Source organism: Sciurus vulgaris, assembly GCF_902686455.1.
Source record: "Sciurus vulgaris genome assembly, chromosome: 14".
Lineage (NCBI taxonomy): Eukaryota > Metazoa > Chordata > Mammalia > Rodentia > Sciuridae > Sciurus > Sciurus vulgaris.
Window position 1 is genome coordinate 77,401,399 of NC_136475.1, and position 7,325 is coordinate 77,408,723.

A 7,325-nucleotide genomic window follows, 5' to 3' on the forward strand; every position below is an offset into this window, starting at 1 on the left:
TTTGTGGCATAACATATGGTCTATTTTCGAGAAGGTTCCATGTGCTGCTGAGAAGAAAGTGAATCCACTCGTTGATGGATGGAATATTCTATATAAGTCTATTAAGTCTTTTATGTTATTGAGTTCTATGGTTTCTTTGGTTGGTTTTTGTTTGGAAGATCTATCTAGTGGTGACAGCGGTGCATTAAAGTCACCCAGAATTACTGTGCTGTGGTCTATGTGATTCCTGAAATTGAGAAGGATTTGTTTGATATACAGGGATGCACCATTGTTTGGGGCATAAATATTTACTATTGTTATGTCTTCCTGATTTATGGTTCCCTTAAGCAGAATGAAATGTCCTTCTTTATCCCTTCTAACTTTGGCTTGAAGTCCACTTTATCTGATATAAGGATGGAAACCCCTGCTTTTTTATTGAGTCCATGTGCGTGGTATGACATCCTTTCACTTTTAGTCTGTGGATGTCTTTTTCTATGAGATGAGTCTCTTGTAGGCAGCATATTATTGGGTCTTTCTTTTTAATCCATTCTGCCAGTCTATGTCTTTTGATTAATGAGTTTAGGCCATTAACGTTCAGGGTTATTATTGAAATATGATTTGTATTAACGTTCAGGGTTATTATTGAGATATGATTTGTATTCCCAGTCATTTGGCTTATTTTTGGTTTTTAATTGGCTTGGTTTCTCCTTTGAGTGGTTTTTCTCTAACGTAGTTCCTCCCTTTGCTGACCTCCATTGTTGTTTTTCATTTCCTCCTCATGGAATATTTTGTTGAGAACATTCTGCAGTGCAGACTTTCTATTTGTAAATTCTTTTTTTTTTTTTTCAGTTAAAAGTTTTGTAACTTTTATTTTTTAAACAATGGGCTAAAAATAAACAGTATTAAAAGATTAAGTTTATATAATACATATATACACATTTAGTGGTGTTTTCTTTTCAGACAATACTGAAACAAATAGTTTAAAACTATACAAAAGACTTAACACATTAACTGTAGCCTTATTTTACAGTTTCTTCAAAGGGAGAAGAGATTCACATGTCTGGTAACAAATTAGCAATCTAGGATAATGTTTTAGTAATTAAATCTACTTCTGAGGCTGAACTTTGTCTTTAAAAAAGCTAATTTAAGGTAAATAGTAGCTAGTCAATATACAGCAAGTTCTGTCTTTTTTTTAATAAATAGATTTGTCGGCATCCATTTAATATTTTTCTGACTTAAGAAAATAGCTTAAGTGTTAATCTTTATCACTTTGACACTGTCCTTATCTCATAATGTAGGAATTTAAAATGGACCTTAACAGTTTTACAAACATAAATAAAGCCTTAGTCACACTAAATTTAAATTTAAAAAAAAATCCTTAGGGATATCTTAGGAGTAATAAAGTGACTTTCTCATATAAATAGTTTGAAAAAGTACTTAAGTTTTTCACCAAATTGTGTTATACAAAAAGGTCATTATAAAGCAACCTCTATATCAAGATAAAGCCCCAAATAGGAGCCAAAACATTTATCTTATTTTTAATTTCTTTGGTACTCCCACTGTTTAGAGTAGTTTAAGCCATCATGTTTATTGAAGCCTTACTGGTAAAGAGTATTATGTCAAGGCAAATAAGCAAGTTAAAAAACATTATATCTCACCATTTGTAAAAATTCAAGTTTTATAATAGTTTGCTACTATAGGTTTAGATAAATTAGTCACCTTACTACAAAACTAAATCTTAGTAAACAAGTTTACATTTTATTTTTAAGAACCAAATTGCACGAGTCAAGAGTATAGGAATTTTGAGAATCTAAAAGCTAGATTCAAAGTATTGTATCACTTAATGTACCCTTTAAGGTAGCACTTACCTAGTCTAAACCTCCAATGATAAAATTCTTAGTTTATCACGATAAACATAGTAACACTGAACCCAGAAATAATGGTAGCTGGCTTCTCTCCCATAGATTTGTGAATGAAGTCGTAAACATGTTTGGCCTTCTTTAACAGCTAATACAGGAAGTGAATATCTTCTTTAGGGCCAATTTCAAGTTTTTTAATCAGAGAATGGCAGTGTAACTTCTGAATTGCCAAGGACAATCACAGCATTATTTTCCTGTGAAAACTTTAGTTCAGTTGTATGAAATTCTAGCAATACTTGCTCAGTTCCAAATTGTTTGCCAAGGTAACTTCTTTAGTGTTTTCCTGGTGGTTTTTCAGTGCTCTTCGGTGGTGTCATAATGCCCCCGTTGCACACTGGTGACAACTGTCCCTCTTTTCTGAAGGTGTTTACATAATTTACTTCATCTAGCATAGCCAAATAATTTGTATGTGTCTGGATATTATGTCTGTCTTCCGTAGGTATCTTCTTAAAAGTCTTTAGCTTCACTGGACTAGTACTTTTTACTACACTGACAAAAGGCACCATCCAGTCTACACATTCTGAGATGATGTCCTATTCCAAACCTGAGGCTTTCTTGACCACTTCAATGGAGGTAAAATGGCACAAGGCAGCAGCTGCCAGTATTCTGTACTGGAACTCTAAGGAGTCAATGGCTAGAATACACAGATCTAAAAGCTGAGCTATTTGAATGAATGTTTCCTGAGAATACTGAGGTAGAAGAACTTTAGGAGCATCTTTAAGAGCATCAACTTGAAGAAAGAGATTTAACCAGGAGATGATTGTTACAGGACAGAATTCCCATTTTAAAGCCTTTAATATAATGAGTTCCATCCTTAAGATATCCTCTTCACTGCAAGCACCATCAGTGACATAAGCAAACTCTTGGAGTTTTGGAGCGTAGATTTCCTCAAGTTTGGAAGCAATGAATAATGAGGTAATTCCAATAAGTTGAAGCATATTTTTGTTTATATCCTTTTGTGTCAACATAAATCTATCAAAAAAATCTTGTGCAAGATAAAACGTTTCCCTATGAAGTGTGTATACTTCACATACCTCTAAAAGCCAGTCTAGAAGTATTGACCTCATCTGTGGTTCCAAGTCAGAATGCAGAACTTCAAAATGCTTGTCATGAACATATCTGCTTTCTTTTTTTAGCATGTTTAGCCAAACCTCCTTTGAACATCCCCAGCTTAAATCTGGCAAGGGTGAAGGATTAATAAAAAGATTTTTAAATCTGTAATTTGTAAATCTGGAAAAGTCGCTTGTTCCTATTTCTTTGTGGGGTGTTTCAATGATAATGCAAGGACTGATTCCCCCAGATAATACAATTTTAGGGGACCCTTTCTCCAATAATGCTGGTTTCAAAGGGAATCATTGTCTCTAAGTGCTGTCCCTAATCTCATACTGATGTTTCTTGGTGACCTCCTCTCTTCTTTTTTTGACATCCTGTGCTGTTTTTCTCTTCTTGGGCTGGATTATCTGGACTTCTTGGGGAGAGTCTGGCTGGCTGGGCTGAGCATGCTGCTTAGCTTGTAAACGGCTACTGCGTCTTGACATTCTCTTTCAGGTGTATGAAACCTCCGCCAGACTCGCTACCGCTTCGCTCCTCTATTTGTAAATTCTTTTAACTTTTGTTTATCATGGAAGGATTTGATTTCATCTTCAAATCTGAAGGTTAGTTTTGCTGGGTATAGGATTCTTGGTTGGCAACCATGTTCTTTCAGAGCTTGAAATACGTTGTTCCAGACCCTTCTAACTTTTAAAGTCTGGGTTGAGAAGTCTGCTGCTATCCGTATTGGTCTCCCCCTATATGTAATCAGATGCTTTTCTCTCGTAGCTTTCAAAATCCTATCTTTATTTTGAATGTTAGGCATTTTCATTATAATGTGCCTTGGTGTGGATCTGTTGTGATTTTGTGCATTTGGTGTTCTGTAAGCCTCTTGTATTTGATTTTCCATTTCATTCTTCAGGTTTGGGAAATTTTCTGATATTATTTCATTGAATAGGTTGTTCATTCCTTTGGTTTGTATCTCTGTGCCTTCCTCAATCCCAATAATTCTTAAATTTGGTCTTTTCATGATGTCCCATAGTTCTCGGAGATTTTGTTCATGATTTCTTACCATCTTCTCTGTTTGGGCGACTTTATTTTGAAGATTAAATATTTTGTCTTCATTGTCTGAGGTTCTGTCTTCCAAGTGGTCTAGTCTTTAGGTGATGCTTTCCATTGAGTTTTTTATTTGATTTATTGTTTCCTTCATTTCAAGGATTTCCGTTTGGTTTTTTTGAGAATCTCTGTCTCTTTGTTGAAATGATCTTTTGCTTCCTGCAGTTGCTCTTTCAGCTTATTGGTATTATCATTCATTGCCTGCATTTGCTCTCTTATCTCATCCTTTGCTTTGTGAATCATCTTAATCATGTATAATCTGAAGTCCTTTTCTGACATTTCTTCTAACATACTGTCATTGGATTCTATTACTATAAAATCTAGATTTGTTTGGATCATTTTCTTCCCTTGTTTTTTCATGTTGTTCATGTGTCTTCCCCTCTAGCAATGCAGATCTGGGGTATTGCAGATTTCCCCCTATAGGCTTATAGTGGCCCTATAGGTTTCCAAAACCCTTTCTTTAAGGGGAGACCAATATTAGCAGTGCCCAATTCAGACACTATGCAATCCTAGACCAAATAGTCCCTATGAGGACAATAACAAAATTGTCATAAGAAACAGAATGAGTTCAACAGAATTATCTTCAGTAAAACAAAGAGATGTGCAATAAGGTCTGCAGTTTCAAATGGAGGGCAAAGAGGATGCAGAGGGATGTAGAATGTGGCTGTTAATGGGATAAGAAAGGAATATACAGAAGTTCTAAATAATAGAAAGGGTGAGAGTATAATCAAAAGAAATTGCATGTTAGCATGAAAAAAGAGAGAAAGAAACTCTGAGGGAACAGGTAAACAAAAGGAAAAGAGAGCAAGAAAAGTAAAGAAATAAAAACTTAAATTTTTCAATAAGGAGAAAAAAGCAAATCTACAGTATAACAGTCATTTAGTAATGAAACCTCCCAGAGTTCAGTAGCCTGATGCATGAGAGGTATCTGACAATGAGCTTCAAGCCTCCAGCAGGCATCTCAGGATGGGATTTGCCCCACCTAAAGAGCTACGGCTTCCAGGATTATCCAAGATGGCTGCTCTGGCTTCCAAATGTGTTGGCAAATGGGGAGCTGCAGCTCAGGGGTGGACGTGGTCAGCAGGAGGTCCTGGAGGCGGGATGCGGTTGGTCAGGCAGGAGTCCTGGAGGTTGGGTGTGTTTGGTGTGGTTGTGGGATCCTGGAGGCCGGTTGCAATCAGTCGGTGTGGGGGCCTGGTGATAGGGCGCAGTCAGTTGGTCTGGGGGTCCTGGTGGCAGGGAGCAGTCAGTCGATGTGAGGGCCCCAGAGGCAGGGAGTGATCGGTTGGGCTGAGGGATCCTGGAGATGGGGCTCAGTCAGTCCAGCCAGGGGTCCTATGGAGCCTGGCTGTTGTCTCAAAATGGCAGCAGCCATGTGTAATCAAACCTGCAGGTACTGTCACAGTGAACTTCCAGGGAACAGCAAGCAGTTGGTGCTCCACTGGCGGTCGGTGATCAGTTTGCTGACTGTTGTCCGACAACTGGGAGGTGAACCTCGTGCGTTGGGTGATGGATAGGAGTAAGGCAGGTGATGGACAGGCAAGAGGCAGGCAAATGGCGGATGATAGGTGCCTGAGAGTGAGCAATCTGCACTCAAAAAGTAGTCGATATGCTGGCAGACTGCAGATGATCACAGCAGACAAATGGGGTAAACAGCATGGGATCGATAAGCAGCAAAAACTGTCTTACCAAGAAACAGATATCCTCTGCTTGAAACTGGAGTTACGGAGCGACAAGGAACGCAGCTTCCCTCTAGTCTGCCATCTTGGATCCCCCCCAATATTATTTTTAAAATAAACATTTTATTTTGGAATAATTTTAGATTTACAGAAGAGTTTTGGAGACAGTACAGTGAGTCCCCGCATACCTTTCACTTCTCTTGCATGAGGCTAACACTATGTAATTTTGGTGCATTTGTCAAAACTGTGAGATTGACATTGGTACATTTACCGTTAATGGAACTCCAAACTTCATTTTGATTTCATATTTTCCCACTAATGTCCTTTATCTGTCCAGGAACCAACAAAGGGTACCACATTGCTTTTTATATGTGTGTGGTACTGGGGACTGAATCCACAGGGCACTTTGCAACTGAGCTGCATCCCACCCATCCACCCCCCCCTTTTTTTTTTTTTTTTTTTTTTGGAATCAGTTGCCCAGGTTGGCTTGAACCTGCAAACCTCTTGCCTCAGCTTCCAAAGTCACTGGGATTACAGGCATGTGTCACTGCAGGCTACCATATTGCATTTAGGATATTTTTTCCCCAGTATTGAGGACCAAACCCAGAGCCTGGCATATTCTAGGTAAGTGCTTAACCACTGAGCTATAACCCTTGCCCTCAGGCAGATATTTTGTAAAGTATCCCTCAGTTTGGGTTTCTGTGATGTTTTCCTTCTGCATAGAGTCTGAAGCCATGTATTTTGGGAGGAGAGAATACCATCGAGGTGGCATGATGGCCTCATTACATCATATCAGGAGGTACGTGATATCAACAGTGATGCTAATCGTGATTACCCAGTGAGGGTAGTGTTTGCTAGGTTTTTTCCACCGTAAAGCTACTGTTTTCCTTTAAACCACATTGGAGGTGCCAGGGTCATGGAGTGATTAGGCTCCATTTCCAGAAGGGGGCATAGATTCATGTATTACTTGGAATTATTGTGTAGGAAAGCTTTGTCTCACTTCACCACACTCTATTGCATCATTTATTTTATGGGTATGAAGTCTTGTATATTTGTTTTGTCCTTTCTTTATAGTCCAATACTATGCTATTTATACTGTTGCTCCATTGTTCCAACTTTAGCCATTAGGAGCTCTTTCCCCTTGGTTCTGTTGACCCTTTAGCATACTCCAATCCTTGTGGAGATTGTGAGCAATTCTTCACTTTCTGTAACTAAAGATGCTCCAGGGCTGCTCTTCCTGTCACTTTCCCGCTCTGTGGAATCCCAGTTGCCAGCTTAGGAGCAACCCAATCCTCTCCTCTCCCATCATGGAAGCATTTGGCCCCATCTAGATGCAGCAGCTGTCCCCTCAGGCCTCGGATTTGACCCACCTGTCTAAACCATGCCTGCAACTATATGAGATCTTGGGCATTTTGCCATATTTGTGGAGCCCATTCTGGAACCAGGTTAAGCCCCTCAATCTCCTACCTGGTCCTAACACCTTCCTTTAGTCTTACAGCCTCATATGCAAGACCTAGTTCTAGCCTGTTTAATATCCAAGAGCAACTAAGTTAGGAAAAGAATAGCTAGTTGATTTGGGGGAGAGGTCATGAGTACCATTTTT

General features: G+C 38.8%; 1 pseudogene across 1 annotated transcript; it reads right to left on the reverse strand.

Moving 5' to 3' along the window:
* Positions 1-838: 838 nt before the first annotated feature.
* Positions 839-3,472, reverse strand: LOC306643584 (G1/S-specific cyclin-E2-like; annotated as a pseudogene). The gene has a single exon. The product of its transcript is annotated as a G1/S-specific cyclin-E2-like (transcript).
* Between the last annotated feature and the right edge of the window lie 3,853 nt (positions 3,473-7,325).